Here is a 20382-nt window from a genome sequence, read left to right on the forward strand (position 1 = left end):
GCTGCAGCTGCGGTTGTAAGCTATTATCATTGGTCCTATACCGGACAATGGACCATTCGACCACTGAATCCAGTGTCCCCCAAATAACGAAGTATGTGCAGATTATTGATGATTATTCTTGCTAAAATATTTCTCATAACATGTGATCTGTAGTTTAGTTTAAAGATGAATTATTGTGCACCTATAGCACTCCTCGCTGTCATTAAAACATAGCATGCCACAGGAAAATTATGTAGCCCATTGTTAATAAAATTATGTAATTGTTTTTTTTTTTTTTTTTTTATTATGTAATTTCAGTGTTTATCTTCATTAATGCAAGTGGAGTATTTAATGTGAATGTGTATATCGACATGAAAACCGAGTTTAAAATCGCTGTTTACTTCTTTACTTTTCTCACTCCAGGAAAAAAGAGTTTGTACGCATGGTCTAGAATGTCCGTACAGTGCATACATATTTATGCGAAATGTATTTTTTTATAAATCACGATATGTGCTTGGAAAATTGCGTACGCATGTTTCTATGCCCATTTTGTGCGTACACAACGCTTATAAATAAGACCCCTGAACATTGCAAGGTCAAGGTTCCTAATAGTGACAGTTTGTGGTAGCGGAGTGTGTCACAATGAACGCTGCTGTTATGAAAACAGCGACTTCTCTGATTGGATCCCGCTTCAGGATTGTGGTTAGCATAGTTTTTACCTGTGTTTTTGGTCATTAAAATGTTTCTTTATTATTATTATTTTTACCACATACTGTAGAAATCATGATGGCGGATTTTACAAAATCATATAAATGTATACAGTACATGTATTCATCATTGCAAAAGTAATTCTTAACCCATTTGTGCCCAAATTTTTCTGAAAGGTTTCACACATATAGTCATGTTAATAGTGTCCTATGTGAACATGTTCTGCATTTATTTTTCCCAGGTTTTTTTTTTTTTTTTTTTTTTTGAAAATTGTATTTTAATGTGCGGCAACTATAGTTACCGGTGGGCAAATATGTTGTATTCACCCCTTCAAAACCAAATTTGAATAGGAGGAGAGCATTTGGCATCTAACTCAAAATAACTGCTTTCAACAGATCAATCTTTATTCATAAACAAATTTATCATGCATAAAAGTCGAAGAACATTTGATGCAAACCCAAAAAAGGCTGCATTTTGCTAATAATCTCTTGAATATAATAACACAACAAATCCATTTGTCTTAAAATGGTGGAATATAGTGCAGAACAAAAAAAGTGTGGTCATTAAGGTGACCCAACAGGGTACTGTGTATCAATAAGTTAAATGAAAATAAATTAAAAAAAAAATAGAATTAAGAAAATATTACATCTATATAATAAAAAGGGTGTACCTGAATGAAAATTATGCATGTAACTGTTTGGTTAACAACATTCTGCAAAATATCTTTTGTGTTCAACAGAAGAAAGAAACTCATAAGTTTGCAACTTGAAGATGACACAATGATGACACAATTTCTATTTTTGGGTGAACATTCCCCTATGTAAGCAGTTTTAGTATAAGTGGCCTACAAGGAGTACTGCATTGAAGGTACAAGTAGATGTATACATTTACATAAACAATTTGCATACTATACTTTGTGATGTAAATATGTAAAATCTCATATATTTTAATGAATAGGCACATATTGATTAGGTCAAATGGATTAACCTTTGCAAAAGTCCTTGATATTCATGAAATGAATGATATTCTTTTTAAAAATATGTGATTATTAAAATAAGTATCATTTGTAGGCTACACCTATGATTGATTGTTTATTTATTTACTTATTATTGAACATGCAGGTATTTTCATTCTTAGAAGTGTGTTAAATGAAAATAAATAAATGAAAAATAAATCGAATGAAGAAAATATTACATCTATATAATAAAAAGGGTATACCTGAAAGAAAATTATGTATTTTTTTTTAGGCCCATAGTATTTAATGGCTGACTGTAATAGGTGATTTCATATAATAATGTAAATATAAACTCATTGTTTGGCTGAATTTCAACATTATAATGGAATCATAAGCTACTAGTCATAAAATGTATTAGGGTCCTTGACCAATTAGAATGAAACGCATCCAAACTGGATAAAGGGGCCTCAATATTTTGCCCCTTACAAGACAAAATGTCATAAAAGGTAGAAAAAGATGATCTACATCAATTAGATTTACAACAACCTCCTAACCCTAAGGTTGTGGGTTCGAGTCTCGGGCCAGCAATTCCACAACTGAGGTGCCCTTGAGCAAGGCACCGAACCTCCAACTGCTCCCTGGCCGCTGCAGCATAAATGGCTGCCCACTGCTCCTGGTGTGTGTTCACGGTGTGTGTGTGTTCACTGCTGTGTGTGTGTGCACTTTGGATGGATGGGGTTAAATGTAGAGCACAAATTTTGAGTATGGGTCACCATACTTGGCTGTATGTCACATCACTTTAATCCCATGTGTTATCTCTTTATCTTTCCATTCTTCCCTTTGTGTGACTGCCTGAAGTTTGTAAACTGCTGCTGTCACCCCTCATGGCAAAAGCAGACACAGAAGTGGGGCAGTAGAGCTGTGGAAGATTGATATCTCATCTCCTCCTTTTGACAGATTTATTCCCTATCAAATTAAGGTTTACTGTACAGTAGAGATGTCAGTTAAAGGGTTAAGTTATGTTTTAGGTGGGATATTATGAAAGCAAAAGGCAGAAAACAAGACCAATAACCTTGATTTATTAACCTGTTAACACAGTATACCCCATTTCCCCATGATACTGTATGTACTTACAAGTTATTTGCCCACCAGCAACTACAGTTGCCGCTTGGACTTTTGACTAAGTGTACAAAAAACTATAGATATCCTGGAAGATTTGTTTTCTTTGGATGATTCTAGAGACCTTCACGATTATGTGTATATATATATATATATATATATATATATATATATATATATAATGTCAACAAAAAAATACTTACAGCCTCATGTAACAGGAAGGAAGTGAATACCTACATTTTTCTTGAAATCCTTTATTTGGTTGTTTGCTTGCATGTCATTGAGAAATAAAACATGGATAACATCTAGAAAAATATTTACAAAAGGAAAATGACAACTATAAACTGCGGCAACATTTTCTCTGTGTGGAGTGTGTGCAGTCATAGTTTATTGCATTAATAATCACGCATCTTTTTGATTACCTCCCACCCTCGCTGCTACACTTTATGCAATAAAAAAACTGCACATACAAGACATATGTTTTTATATTTAATACTGTTCACTGTGAATTTTATTTAAGTAGTGCATCATGCACTTTGTTTAGGTAATGTGGTTTATGGTTCAGGAATGTTGTCGTTGTATTTATTGCCACAGGGAATTATGCCATACCCTATAGATTTAGTTTATTCTCATTGAATGATTCATGTTCAAAGCCGTTGCACAATGCAGGTGCATGCACACAAAGCAGAATGAGTTTCGTTCATAGAAGCTTTTTTACGTGGATTGTTGTATTTAATTCAATACAATCTGGTTCACTTAAGCAATGTTTTGTGGCTTTATCTGCTTTGAAATCAATCAGATATGATCACTAGAATGGCCTTAAAACAAATTATTTGATTTCTTTTTTAACTGAAATTATGACTTTTTATTAGACCATGATATCATCTCTATCACACAAATGAATCAGTTGTATGTATTTTTTTATGTATATGTGAAACATGGGAGAGAAGGGAAGTCCTGGGAAATTGAGGTCTTACTGGGAAAAGACAACCTACAGGTGCATCTCAATAAATTAGAATGTTGGTGCAACACAGACTGAAGTAGTTTAAGTCTTTGGTTCTTTTAATTGTGATGATTTTGGCTCACATTTAACAAAAACCCACCAATTCACTCAACAAATCTCAACAAATTAGAATACTTCATAAGACCAAAAAAAAAAAAAAAACCTTTTTAGTAAACTGTTGGCCTTCTGAAAAGTATGTTCATTTACAGTACATGTACTCAACACTGGTGAATTTACTGGCCAGTCAAGCACACCATGGTCATTTAACCAACTTTTGGTGCTTTTGGCAGTGTGGGCAGGTGCCAAATCCTGCTGGAAAATGAAATCAGCATCTTCAAAAAGCTGGTCGGCAGAAGGAAGCATGAAGTGCTCCAAAATTTCTTGGTAAACGGGTGCAGTGACTTTGGATTTCAAAAAAAACATTGGACAAACACCAGCAGATGACATTGCACCCCAAATCATCACTGACTGCGGAAACTTAACACTGGACTTCAAGCAACTTGGGCTATGAGCTTCTCCACCCTTCCTCCAGACTCTAGGACCTTGGTTTCCAAATGAAATTCAAAACTTGCTCTCATCTGAAAAGAGGACCACTGGGCAGCAGTCCAGTTCTTCTTCTCCTTAGCCAAGGTAAGACGCCTCTGACGTTGTCTGTGGTTCAGGAGTAGCTTAACAAGAGGAATACGTAGCCAAATTCCTTGACACGTCTGTGTGTGGTGGCTCTTGATGCCTTGACCCCAGCCTCAGTCCATTCCTTGTGAAGTTCTCTCAAATTCTTGAATCGATTTTGCTTGACAATCCTCATAAGGCTGCGGTTCTCTCGGTTGGTCTTGGATCTTTTTCTTCCACACTTTTTCCTTCCACTCAACTTTCTGTTTAACATGCTTGGATACAGCACTCTGTGTACAGCCAGCTTCTTTGGCAATGAATGTTTGTGGCTTACCCTCCTTGTGAAGGGTGTCAATGATTGTCTTCTGGACAACTGTCAGACCAGCAGTCTTCCCCATGATTGTGTAGTGAACCAATCATGAGAATGAGAGACCATTTTGAAGGCTCAGGAAACCTTTGCAGGTGTTTTGAGTTGATTAGCTGATTGGCATGTCACCATATTCTAATTTGTTGAGATCAGCTAGAAATGGCTTTAACCTTTTACAATTCTAGCTTGCACTGATGAATGCTGTGGAGAGACTGAGGCTCTCAGTCTATGTTTTATGCAACATGAATATCTGGAAGGTGAGGGAAGATAGAGCATGTGTACAGAAAAAAAAATTATAATAATAATTACACATTTCTGTTTCTACACTCAACCAAATGTTGGTCATAGCGTTAAATTATATGCCTCTATTTTTGTAATTATAACATAGTTCTACGTTCCATTATTCTAACAGATGGGACCCATTCAATCGGACCTACAAGGACTCATTTGTGTGCAATACCAATCGAATTCACAGATGAATTTTTAAGAAAGGGGGCAATTAGCAGACTAATTAGGAGGAAACAGTGAATGTGTTAATCAGTGAGGGAATTTAATCCCATCCCATCAGAGGAAAACAATCACGTAAGACGAACATGTTTATTGGATGTCAAATATTATGTAAATGTTACGAGTCAAGCTTAACAAAAACTCTGGGCGTTTGGACTTAAAATGTGCCTTACACTTATTGTTTCAGGCAACTGTTTGTTTATAGAGATTATATGACAACAGACTCTGGAAATATGGAGATACTGCACAGTGCTTCTTGAGTACTGGGACAATAAAGCAAAAATTAAATAATAAAAGGGATCATAATTGTGGTTAACTACATTGGTTAATGTTAACTAACAATGACAATACTTGATTGTATTAATTTATAGATAAACTAGATTATTTATATCAATTATTAAATACTAAATAAGCTAATTTATTACTTACAGTATTTAATTTATTTTTTATGTATTATATATATCACAACAGACTCTGGAAATATGGAGATACTGCACAGTGCTTCTTGAGTACTGGGACAATAAAGCAAAATTAAATAATAAAAGGGATCATAATTGTGGTTAACTACATTGGTTAATGTTAACTAATAATGACAATACTTTAATGTATTAATTTATAGATAAACTAGATTATTCATATCAGTTATTAAATAATTGATATGAATAATCTAGTTTATCTATAAATTAATACATTAAAGTATTGTCATTGTTAGTTAACGTTAACCAATGTAGTGGTAACACTTTACAATGTTGTATTAGTTAACGTTAGTTAATGCATTAGTTAACATTAACTAACAATGAACAACACATCTGTTCAACATTACTTAATCTTTGTTCATGTTAACTTATTCATATACTAATGTATTAGTTCATGTACTAGTTAACATGAACTAACAATGAACTAGCTTGTCAATAGCTTTATTTAATAAGCTTTATTGTACACATTTAAATGTACACATACATTTATTTAGCAGCTAACACACACAATGGATAAACAATACTAACTCCCCATTTGGACACTGATTTGGGCTATTGGTAAACTTGGAAACCATCTAAACATCAACTGATAATGCTTCTCATGTTTGTAGACTGTTTATTAACATGATTTACTACTATCAAAGGGTTATTTAAGGGAATTAATTTTTGAAACTTATTGTAAAGTTTACACTAGTCCAACATTAACTGATGTGTTACGAATATTTGTATACTGTTTATTAACACGGTTAAGGCATACCACTAAAAAAAAAAAAAAAAACATAGATTTAACAGTTTTCTTCCTATAGTGTTACGGCGTATTATTTATTTATTTTTTTTTTTTTTACAGTCTATGGTGACAGCACACCACACACTTAACAGATTCCATTCAAATCAAAATCACAAATCACGACTATAAATGAGGGAAATCTCGCGCGGACAAACGTGACTTTAGAGTAAAGAAATGGCGGACGACTTGGAAGAAGAAATGGCGATTATAATATTTGGATATCTTTTTACCCAAAGGTCGCGGGGGGGGTCGGGGGGGGTTGACAGTGTGAACATGAACTTTATATATTACAGCGTGAGCTGGAAGAGAGAAATGCTTCCGTTTTCCTTTGGAAATCGTTTTGTTCAAAGTTACGATCTACTGAGCGCGCGCACATTTGTTCTCTTCTCGGGGTTCGGCGGTTAAATCGCCCACGGGAACAGGACGGACTGGACCTACAAAAACATTGTCTGATGGAGTGGATTAACTGACTTGGAAAACGGGATAGAAATTGTCCTCTTGGAAGACTTTACAGTGACATTCATCGAAAATAGCAGATTTAAAATGCAAAGGTGATTACCAGCTGTTTGTTCATCATCCTGACCATGGTTGCTCACTTCCAGTTAACGTTAGGAAAACACCTTCTTCTTCTCTAAGTTTGTTTCTCTATTTATTTAATGCATTAATTATATAATATAAATGTATATAATGTATACCACTGTTATGTAATAATATAATATGTAATCAAGTTTCTGAAAATGTAAAAGATGCATGAATGGCTTTCACTCATTTAAGGTCCAGTAAAACCAATAATGACTGCTTAGTTAGTTAATAGTTAGTTGATGGTAATGGTAATGGTAATGTTAAGTCATGTTAATAAACAGTCTACAAATGTTAGTTAAACATTAGTTAATGTTTGACTAGTGCACACTTTACAATAAGGTTCACAAATCCCCTTAGTAAATGTTTAGTTAATGGTAAGTCATTTTAATAAACAGTCTACAAATGTTAGTTAAACATTAGTTAATGTTGAACTACTGCACACTTTACAATAAGGTTCACAAATCCCCTTAGTAAATGTTTAGTTAATGGTAAGTCATGTTAATAAACCGTCCACAAATGTTAGTTAAACATTAGTTAATGTTTGACTATTGCACACTTTACAATAAGGTTCACAAATCCCCTTAGTAAATGCTTTATTAATGGTAAGTCATGTTAATAAACAGTCTAAAAACAAGAGAAGCATTATCAGTTGATGTTTAGATAGTTTCCAAGTTTACCAATAGCCCAAATCAATTCCCAAATGGCGAGTTAGTATTGTTTATCCATTGTGTGTGTTAGCTGCTATAAAAATAAACGTGTTTATACTGTATGTAGTATAATTAAATAAAGCTTATTAAATAAAGCTGTCTACAGGCATAGTTCATAGTTAACGTTGGTTAATGCATTAGTAACCATGAACTAACAAAGTTGTTAATGTGAAGAGAAGCATATGAATAAGTTAACATGAGCAAAGATAAAGTAATGCTGAACATGTGTGTTGTTAATTTTTAGTTCATTTTAACTAATGCATTAACCACATCATTAACTAGTTGATCTGTTAATGTGAAGAGATGCCTTAGTAAATGTGTAAGTTAACATTAACAAAATATTAAGTAATCCTGAAGAGTGGAGTTGTTCATTGTTAGTTCATGTTAACTAATGTATTAACTAATACATTAGTATATGAATAAATCAACATGAACAAAGATTAAGTAATGTTGAACAGATGCGTAGTTCATTGTTAATGTTAACTAATGCATTAACTAACATTAACTAATACAACCTTATTGTAAAGTGTTACCAATGTACTTAACCACAATTATGATACCTTTTATTATTTATTTTTGCTTTATTGTCCCAGTACTCAAGAAGCACTGTGCAGTATCTCCATATTTCCAGAGTCTGTTGTCATATAATTTCTATAAACAAACAGTTACCTGAAACAATAAGTGTAAGAGTTTTTGTGAAGCTTGACTCGTAACATTTACATAATATTTGACATCCAATAAACGTGTTCGTTTTACGTGATTGTTTTCCTCTGATGGGATTAAATTCCCTAACTGATAAACACGTTCACTGTTTCCTCCTAATTAGTCTGCTAATTGCCCCCTTTCTTAAAAATTCATCTGTGAATTCGATTGGTATTGCACACAAATGAGTCCTTGTAGGTCCGATTGAATGGGTCCCATCTGTTAGAATAATGGTACGTAAAACTACTGTATGTTATAATTACAAAAATACATGCATATAATTTAATGCTATGACCAACATTTGGTTGAGTGTAGAAACAGAAATGTGTAATTATTATTATTTTTTTTTCTGTACACATGCTTTATCTTTCCTCACCTTCCAGATATTCATGTTGCATAAAACATAGACTGAGAGCCTCAGTCTCTCCACAGCATTCATCAGTGCAAGCTAGAATTTTAAAAGGTCAAAGCCATTTCTAGCTGATCTTTACTGCTAAAATGTAAAATAAACATTTCTTACAATATACATGAGTTTCATATCTGTCTTTATTCCCTTCTGTTCAATAAACTTGTGATTGTATATCTTTGCTTCTTCTCGAATTTGATAAATATATTTATTAGCCAGTACTTGTTTCTTTTTGGCTACAGAAGCTCCAACCACTAGAGGAATGAATTATATATATATATATATATAAATTCAAACCCTCCTAAAAGACACTTCTTTCTGTTTTGATATACCTGTCAAAATTTCTTTAGCTTTCCAGGTTACCTGAGACACCACTATAACATCATACACTATATTTATCTATCTGTCTATCTGTCTGTCTGTCTGTCTGTCTGTCTATCTGTCTATCTTTCTATCTGTCTATCTGTCTGTCAGCCCGTCCGTCTGTCCATTTGTCTGTCAGTCCATCAGTGCATCTATCTATGCATCTATTCATTTTCCCATACATCCATCTATCCATTACTCCTTCCACCCACCCATCCTTTCATCCTTCTGTCTATCTGCTTGTTCAGTAAAATGATGCACATCAACTGTTGACATTATGCAATTATTATGGCTTTCACAGAGAATAATTTATACAAATAAAAGTTAATATTTTATTATAGTTTTATTTAATCCAAAAAAAACTTTTTTTTTTGCACCAAAAATATGTATTATGTCTTTAGCAAGCATTTAGCTAAACTTAACCAGAAACCCTTTACAAAAATCCTTGTTAAAGCAGCTAAAAATCCAATGCCCATAAAGATAGTAAATAGTAAATGATTAGTAAAGATGTGTGAATAGGGTAAATTCAGGTCTTTCGGGACATTTTTTGCCATTGAGATGACTGCTCATAAAGTTATTAATGACAAGTAAACATTTATAAACATTTGCAAATGATGAATCATTTCCACTAGATTAGGTACTGCAAAAACATGAAGAAATAGTTAATAGATTTGTTAAAATGTGTAAATAGAGGTCTACACAATAAACAAAGACCAACAAATGAAGATCGAACTGAAAGTTTACTGACATTTGTAAGCATTTCAATTTACATTAAATAATCATATGTTAATTATAAGGCAATGTTTAGTAAGTTCATTACTACACATTAACAAGAACACTATCTCGTATTTCTAGCTATGTGAATATATTAACTAATGATATGTTAAGCATTATATAATGTTTGTTAAAGATTTATAAATGAAAGTTATTATAAAGTGTTACCAACATAACATTTTTTGATAAGGTAAAATAATCCTCAAATCATTAAAAAAAAAATGATTTATGTTCTAATTCACCTCTTTGTAAGACACTATTTTTATGGTTGTATAAAAATATGGTTTTATCTTCTGAATTTTGGACTGTATCTGTATGAGATAATAACAACATTAAAAATGGCTTTTTAACAGAAAATAGAAAGTTCACTCACACATTACATTTTTGACAATTTAACTGCCCTTACACTTTATGACAGAATGTGCAAATGAGATTCGCTGTATGTTTCAATTATAATCTCCTTGGATAGAAAGAAAATCATGGGGGTCTGAAACAACAAAAGGGTTAATAAATGTCAGAATTTTCATTTTGAGGGAATTATACCTTTAAAATTAGAAATGTTTAATTTTTCAATTAAGTAAGTGCAGACCTGTGGGCATGTAGAATATTCATTTGATAGATAATTCACCAAAAATAAAGTGCTTGCATAGATCTTCTAACCAAACAAACACCCCAAATCCCTGTAATGTTATAAATTATATTCCACATTTTTATTATATTTCCACCCACCTTTGAGAAATTATCTAATAAGTTAAATGTAGACTGCGATTGTGTCCTTTTCCCACTTCGAAATCCAATTTGCTTCTGTAGCTTCTCACTATCTCAGAGTCTTCGAGATAAGCCTCATTCATATGTGAGGAAAAAACAAAGCCACTCACCCTAATAAAAAGCCATTCTCTTTAGATTTTTCCATCCTCTAAACAATTAATATGTGATCTGGGGGTGGTGCAGTGTTATTCAACTCCAGAGGAAACTGCTCTAAGTATGCAATCTTTAGGAGCATTGTGAAAGATTATATATCGCTGCTTTCATAAAGGCGCCATTACTGTCTGGAGAATAATGGGGACCCGCTAATTTGGTGCTTTGACCTTAATCTGTTCATCATAGAGAGCAGAGATGAGATGACTGTGGCAAGAAAAGAGAGCACATTATCATTTGGCCATAGGGACTGGGAGGCTTATGCTATCATAACATACGAGAGAACAGATAACAGTATTCTCTGAAGACTAGGGCTCCACACCAGTGCTTAGTGGCTAAAGGACCACTGTCATTTCCCAGAAACGATACCGGAAAGCGGTGTACAAAGATAATGGCCTGGATAGTACAGAGAATAAGATATGATCCTTACCTACTGGCTAAAGAAATTAACAGCACAGCAGGAATGCTGATCAGCTCAGATGAATGAAATCTAAGAAGCAGGATCCTATTCTGATTGGATAACACACGATAGGACACTGCTAACATTGATATAACTGGGGGGGGGGGGGATCAGAACCAAAACTAACTTAAAGGGGTCATATGATGCAACTTAAATGTTTCCTTTCTCTTTGGAGTGTTACAAGCTCTTGGTGCATAAAGAAGGTCTGTAAGGTTGCAAAGACTCAAAAAGTCTCAAATCCAAAGAGATATTCTTTATAAAAAGAGTTAACCTCTCCTACCTAAAACGGCTCATTCTAACACGACCCACATGTCTACTGTGTGGGAAGATTTGCATAACGCCGCCCAAATGTTCACGCAGAGAAAGAAGGCATAACTTTTATTCTTACTGTTGCCGCTGGCACCATGTTGTGGAGATGCTTGTTTTTCATTGTGAAAGCAAAGCTACTTTGTGTGGTCTTCCAAAAGAGGACACAACTAGAAATCAGTGGTTGAGTTGTATTTACAACATTGTTCCAGAACAGTTTAACCCAAATATTCAGATGTGTGCTGCGGATTTTGTGGAGGACAAGGACTGTTTCCTCGGAGAGTAGCCTACAATGCTGGTGTCTCTTTTTATAAAGTGGGTCAATTCTAACTTTGCAAGGACGGTCTGGTGCTTCTGACACAATTCGTATGTAAAGGATTTGCCACTGATGATTCAAACACGAGTTTTGAGCAGTGTAGAGTAACCGTTAGAGCTTGCTGTTTGTCATTTCTCCGATCACAAATGCAGACGTGGTTTTATGTTTACGCAGCGCGATATGCAACGCGTAAAAAAGACAGTATAAGACATTACGTGGTTTTATTTTGTCCCCACTGGATGCAACAAATACCTTGTTGTAATAGGTTTTATTGGTTTTGTCTCATCGCGCCAGTGTCCTAACATTTTATCCTACCTGTCAGGCACACACGGCATTTCACAGTGTTAAGGGGTGTAACATTTCCGTCACACGCTTGAGGCATTCGGCCAATCCAACGCACTGGATAGTTGGCCAATCAGGGCACGCCTCACTTTTCAGAACGATGCGCTTTGTAAAAATCAGCGCGTTTCAGAAAGGCGGGGCATAGAGCACAAACAATCATTTACATTATGTGGAAAATAATGTGTTTTTTTAACCTTAAACCACAGAAACACATTGCATTACACCAAATACACAAAATGGTGTTCTTTTTAGCAACATCATATGACACCTTTAAATAATTAAAAACTATGATAGTCCTACTTGCAGCTACAAAACAACGCTACAATTATTCGCTTTCAATTAGACTTGTCAATTTCCAGTGGCCCTGATGCAATGTTTTCTGATGCAAGTTTGGCTGGTTCAGTTTGCTGATCATCTGAAATGACCATCTAATTCACCAGTATGAGGCATGTTTTGAGCTCTTTCATGCTGGTTTTGGCTCGTCACCCAGAATTTTCAAGCTGGTCAAGCTGGTCCAGCTGGTCCTGGAAAAAAAAGATGTAGAAAAACAATTTTCACTCAGAAATTGGTAGCAAATTTCACAAATAATTACAAAGAAATGGAAAGGTAATTACTTAATGTTAATGATATTAATTATAACATTCTAATAAAAATAAAAATGATTAACATACAATAATATTAATAAATAACTAATATTATTCATTACCTAAAACTATTTTCTGTTTTTCATCTTTGATGGCATACTTTCTGAACTTGCCACAATGCATTCTGGAATTGTCTTATCCATGCAAGAATGAATATGCAATTGATACCTTAGAGTAAATAGCCATTTGTGTTTATTTTTGTATATGCATTTTTAACCTGCATTGTTGTTTACAAGCAAGTATAAATCAATAATAAATTGATCAATATTTTAACCTACAAATATATAATTAAATATATCAACATCTTTAAGACAAATCAGCGAAACTGTATAAAACTAGTAGAATATAAAATAGTGTCAGAGAGTTTTTAGAAATCGCTATTAAAATTAACATATATTTTCAAATTAATTTCAAATACTAAAATTGAATTAAATATGAAATTAAACAACAGAAATACTGAAATTGTATTTCCTTTTTTATAATAAAATGTATAAAATAAAATTATAATAAATTTTAATTTCCTTTTTTTTTTTTTTTTTTTTTTTTTTAGTGTAGCAGTAAACACATACAGAAGAGGATTAGTATTAAAGGGTTATTCTTTATTTCATTCTTGTAATATAACCTGTTAACCAGACCCCCCATTATGGGACTCACAGCTGAAAGTGCCCTACCTAAATTAAAATTGTAACAGTTCCTTACTTCAGTGTGTTACACACATAATTTTGGTGTCTTTGGAAAGAAGACCCTTTGGGCTTTACTTTTTTATCAACCAGAGTTGATAATGAAAAAAAAAATACACATTACAGATAAATTCTCACATTCTTAATATCTCATGCAGTAGAATTTTTTTATTTATTTATTTTTTTTAATTTGTAGTTATTTTAAAATGGGAAATAAGAGACAAATACTCTTTACGAATGCACCCCCCATACATTTATTTTCACCGTGAATATAAATCTCAATAAATTGCAAATACTCCTAATGGACTCTGAATCATCATTTCTGAATCTTGGACCTTCGGGGGACTCTTTGACACCACATGTAGTCCTGGACATCGTTAAGAGTCCTCTAGTGGGAGCTGTGATAAATCCCACCCTTTCAAAGAGTCATTTAAAACTAGCCTTGTTGTACATTCTCCTGACCCACCCGTCCGGCTCCAATCCCAACAACGGTCGACTGATCTAATCTAAGTGACCTGCAGCAGATGGGAATTGATAGGCGTTCCTAGTGAGTAATATGTTTTGGTCTTCATGGGACCACTCTTCCAATGAGCTCTACGTGACCTAGTAGTGAGGATTGTAATTTCACAGATCACATTTGCCCAGATTTCTGCCGCTATGGAAAAGTAATAGAGCTTTGCTTTATAGCTTCAGAGGAGAGCTCTTCCATCACAGGGAAAGCTTGGCTTAATGATTTAACTGTGCTGTAGTAAAGTTATCAGATTTTCTCGCTGTGTGTCAAACCCTTGCACTTCGCCCCGTGCGGTTGTCAGGGTTTCTTCAGCACTCACTGACATTTTAACAATTAAAGTACAATTGAGAGCTTGTGTACATTTTCTTTTCTTCCAGTACAGAAGTTTGCACAACTCTTAATCTGATTTAATCTGAAGTTTTTTTAGTAGCCACACAACCCTTTTTTTTCTTCAGTGACTGTCACACAATCTTCTGATAGAATGCCGCTGTAAAATTATTATTGGGACAATCCCACCAGAGCAACCCGAGGTCTGTCTGTCTGTCTATCTATCTATCTATCTATCTATCTATCTATCTATCTATCTATCTATCTATCTATCTATCTATCTATCTATCTATCTTTTCAGTTGTACATACAAATTTTTTTGTCTTACAAAAAATACTGTTTCAGTCTCTCCATTTCTAAATTTCACAGTTAATTCATTGTGTTGCTTGCCATTTCTTTGTAATTATTTGTGGAATGTACTAGTAATTTATTGTAAATCCCACACTTTGTATGTGTATGTGTGTGTGAGTGTGAGTGTGTGTTTGTTTGTTTGTTTTCTCTACCATTCAAAAGTTTAGGGTTGGTATTTTTTTATGCTTTTAAAAGAAGGAGGTCACAATTATTTAATTAAAATTACAGTAAAACCAATACTATTGTGAAATATTATTATCATAATTGTAATATTAAAATGTCATTTATTCCTATGATGCAAAGCTGAATTTTCAGCATCTTTATTCCAGTATTCAGTGTCACATGATCCTTCAGAAATATGTGCCTAAATTTGCCAAGACATAAACGTATAGAATCAAAAGTCTGCAATTTCAATATATCAATAATATAATGTAATGTTATAAATTGATACTGAGAATGCTATGAAAGAAAGCACCTCATCTGACACAGCACACATGTAGTACACTGCAGCTGTTCTGAGCAGTCACACAGTACTTACTACCCCAGCCTCATCCATCTAATCATTATAGTCGCGCCATTATCCTCCCTTCCTTTTCATTTAAGGCCTCCTTCGTTCTTCTGTCTATCCCTATCTCTTTTCCCTCTCTCGTTCTCCATCCTGTTTAATTTAAGCGCCGGTGTGCGCAGCAGGCTGCCCTGCTCATTTGGTTCCCCCGATCAGCTCAGAATATGAATAAGTTTCCACTCTGTTTGAGTCTCTCACGCTGAGTCAAACACTCCCTCACCTGCCTCATCAGCATTATCACCAGCAACCAACTGGAGCTTAAATGGATAGTTCAGATAAATGAAAGTTCTCTCATCGTTTACTAACCCTCATGTTGCTGCAAACCTGCTGGGGAGTAACTGATTACATGTAATCTGAGTCATATATATATATATATATATATATATATATATATATATATATATATATATATATATATATATATATATATATATATATATATATATATCTATCTTACAGTATTTTTTCAACTCATGAACCACCTGCAGTTCCTTGACAAACATGTTTAGCCAACCCTGATGTACATGTGTTAATGTGATGACTAATGCACTTCATGTTCTTTATATATTAGTATCAACATACTTACGTGCAACTTATTAAAACTATGTGATAAACTAGTTAGTTCAAAAATAATCTAAAATTAATCAAAAAGAAGTCAGAACACTTCAAAGACAGCTTACATTTTGAATTGTTTTTACTAGCGTTGTGTGAATGCACATCTCATTATTGTGCCTCTTGCAGAAGTATTTATTTATTTATCAAGTGTTTGATATACTTTTATATTTAAATTTTACTTGTTTATTTTTAATGATTATATTTTATCAGTATGGTATACAAAATTATCTTTTTCAAATCTGTATGATAAATTAGTTGATTGGGTAAAATAAATAAATAAATATGTCCTAAAATGTGTAATCTAGTTATGTTACTAACTATACTTTTGATAATGTAATTTATAATAATTAGCTATGATTTTTTGATCACAAATAGCACCATGTGGTGTTTTCTTGCATCATAAAATCTAATCTATATTCTTTTTTTTTCAAATAATCCCTAGTTATTTTATTTATTCATTTATTTTCTAAATATGCAAAACTAGATGTTTCTAAAAGTCAAAAGCAACTACAAAAAAATTAATAAAAATAAAACAACAACTGGAGTATAAATGTAAGGCAGGTTGCTGCTTCAGTTTCAGCATGTGCACTTTAGTTGTGCATTACCGTTGTGCCCTTGAGCGAGGCACTTAACCTCCATCTGCACCTCAACTACACTAGTTGTGACATTTCGTTTTTGTCTGTCAAACAGAGTTATAGGCAAAGGAAATAAAGTCAAGGTTTCCATACCAGTTGTGCTAAGATGGCAAAAAATAGAGTTAATGTTATAAAAATCTTAGTCCTTAGGTTTACCAGCAATCATTATTAGCGGCATAACACAATCTCTCCATGCAGTCAGAAGAACATGTTTCTTTTATGAAGAGAATAATGTTCCATTCTCTTTTAATTTTATGGTTTGTTTAAACTCAACATGAAATCAAAAATAATTCTTGTTGTTCTAAATAAAAATCAAGTTTTTATAAATCTTATTTTTATTAATTATAATTACTTGCTTCATCTATGAAACTTTTCCTATGGTGTCACTTGGGTTATAAAAAGAATATAATGTAACTAACAATTATAGGTAAACCAGCCTTTTAGTCTGTACTCTATAATAAGCTAGTACATGGAGGATTGCTCCAGGACCTTTAAATGAAGGTGATTATTTGCACATATAACATCAGTAGTAGTTGCATCTCTTGAACATTCATGGGCCGGGAGGTTATAGGTAAAGCTTTGACTGTAGTGGAAAATTAGCTGGCTCTGTGCCGCAGCTTCACTTATAATATTAGTTTATGCACATAAGATTACTCACGCCCTTCCTCCTGAAATTTCTACATGGTTTGAACTGGTTACTGTTGGAATACTTTACTGATTGATTGATTTTCAGAATAAAATGTCATTTAAGAACAGTTATTGGAGAGTTACTGCAGATGAAGAGGCTTATTTTTCCATTATTGTAATCAAAATAAACCTTCATTCATTCATTCATTCATTCCATATTTATATTCATTCTTTTTTTAATCAGATTTAAATTATTATTATTATTATTATTATTATTATTATTATTATTATTATTATTATTATTATTATTATTATTATTATTATTATTATTATATTGTATGAATTTACACATTTACATTTTTAAAATGTGAAAATTAAGTCTAATTAATATCACTCAAACTTTTTTCCCCCAGTCTGATGGTAAACTTGGGGCCCTTTCGAGATTTTGAATACTTTCTTAAGTATTTATAAAAATTTTGTGCATGTGCATGTTTATTGTCCTTGATGGCCCATTAAACTCCAAGAAAGATAAAATAAAAATAAATAAAAATAAATAAATCACTCTGACAATTACCAGCAAACCATCATTTATGAATAAAAATATTAAATTAGAACTCATGACCACTGAACCTAAGCAATGTTAATTATCTAACCACCAAATATGATATAAATGTGTTTATTTTTGCTTAATCTATAGATGTTTTTTTTTTTTTTTTTTTTTTTTTTGAGAATTTGGCGGTTGAAGCTACAACATAGCATTTACAAACCTCAACACATTTTGAACTGTGAAACAGGACTGCTTTGTAAATTTCACCAGCAATATGCTAAACATCACTGCACATAGCAGGCACCTGCCTGAATTCTTAGTAAATCTGTATCAATACTTGATTTATCTGTAAATCGGTTCTATCAACACGATCGCCTAGCTGACCTTGCTGGCGCTCACTTTTAGTGTCACATCACCCATCAAAGAGATTCATCCAAATGATCAACCATCTCTCAGAGGATCTCTGTTGCTTTTAGGTTAGTTATGTGTATGATTATGTATTTCATTTCCCGAATCTTTGTACCTCTTGCATTTAATCGTATCCTTGGATGTTCTTTTCATCCTGAAAGGACAATTATATACACACTACCACTCGAACGCCACTCCTGTACAACATTTAACAGAAGCTGGAGATTATGGTTTGTAAAGTTTTAAATATGGACATTTTTCTTATACAATCACATCAATTCACTTCAGAAGGCGTTTATTAACCCCCTGGGCCGTGCAGAATATTTTTTATGATGAATGGACGCACTACAGGTACATCTCAATAAATTAGAATGTCGTGGAAAAGTTAAGTTATTTCAGTAATTCAACTCAAATTGTCCCATGTATTAAATAAAAGCAATGCACACAGACTGAAGTAGTTTAAGTCTTTGGTTCTTTTAATTGAGATTTGATTTTGGCTCACATTTAACAAAAACCCACCAATTCACTATCTCAACAAATTAGAATACTTCATAAGACCAATAAAATTGGTGAATTGTTGGCCTTCTGGAAAGTATGTTCATGTACTGTACATGTACTCAATACTTGGTAGGAGCTCCTTTTGCTTTAATTACTGCCTCAGTTTGGCGTGGCATGGAGGTGATCAGTTTGTGGCACCCAGGTTTCTTTGACAGTGGCCTTCAGCTCATCTGCATTTTTTTGGACTCTTGTTTCTCATTCTTCAGCTCATCTGCAATACCCCATAGATTCTCTATGGGGTTCAGGTCTGGTGAGTTTGCTGGCCAGTTAAGCACACCAACCAACTTTTGGTGCTTTTGGCAGGTTGGGCAGGTGCCAAATCCTGCTGGAAAATGAAATCAGCATCTTCAAAAAGCTGGTCAGCAGAAGGAAGCATGAAGTGCTCCAAAATTTCTTGGATTGAAAAAAAAAAAAAAATTCACAGACTGTGGAAACGTAACACTGGACTTTAAGCAACTTGGCCTATGAGCTTCTCCACCCCTTCCCTCCAGACTCTAGGACCTTGGTTTCCAAATGAAATACAAAACGTTGCTCTCATCTGAAAAGAGGACTTTGGACCACTGGGGCAACAGTCCAGTTCTTCTTCTCCTTAGCCCAGGTAAGACGCCTCTGACGTTGTCTGTGGTTCAGGAGTGGCTTAGCAAGAGGAATACGACAACTGTAGCCAAATTCCTTGACACAATTGTGTGTGGTGGCTCTTGATGCCTTGACTTCAGCCTCAGTCCATTCCTTGTGAAGTTCACTCAAATCCTTGAATCGATTTTGCTTGACAATCCTCATAAGGCTGCGGTTCTCTCGGGGGTTGTGCATCTTTTTCTTCCACACTTTTTCCTTCCACTCAACTTTCTGTTAACATTGCTTGGATACAGCACTCTGTGAACAGCCAGCCTCTTTGGAAATTAATGTTTGTGACTTACCCTTCTTGTGAAGGGTGTCAATTATTGTCTTGTGCCTTCACCTTTGCAGGTGTTTTGAGTTGATTAGCTAATTGGCATGTCACCATATTCTAATTTTTTGAGATGCGCCTGTATATTTTACTTCAAAATACTTTTTCAAATACTTGATCACCATTCACTACCATTGTAATATATATATAAACTCTGATTGTGTTTGTCTGAAAGAAGAAAGCCATATACACTTGGGATGGCTTGAGGGTGAGTAAATCATGGGTTAATTTTCATTTTTGGGTTAACTCTCTCTCTCTGTCTATCTGTCTGTCTAATAACTTTATTATTTACTGCATTAGTCTGCTATTAATGGCTCAAGCCTCCGTTACTAGGTTTAAAATTAAGTTTTGGAAATTAGCAATGGTGGCGTTGGATGAGATGCCTAAAAATTAATCCTACACGCAAGAGCATTTAAGTACAAAAACTTGACAAATGTTTTGTAATACATTATCTGAACAATGTCATTAGGTGTGGTTACCGCAGTATTAGTGGAATAATTGACTTCGGTCCATTTAATTATTAGAAACTCTGATTCGCGTTATGGCCACATCACCACCTTGGGTGTGCATTATTTTCTAAAA

Source organism: Cyprinus carpio, chromosome A1 (genome assembly GCF_018340385.1).
Source record: "Cyprinus carpio isolate SPL01 chromosome A1, ASM1834038v1, whole genome shotgun sequence".
Classification (NCBI taxonomy): Eukaryota; Metazoa; Chordata; class Actinopteri; order Cypriniformes; family Cyprinidae; genus Cyprinus; species Cyprinus carpio.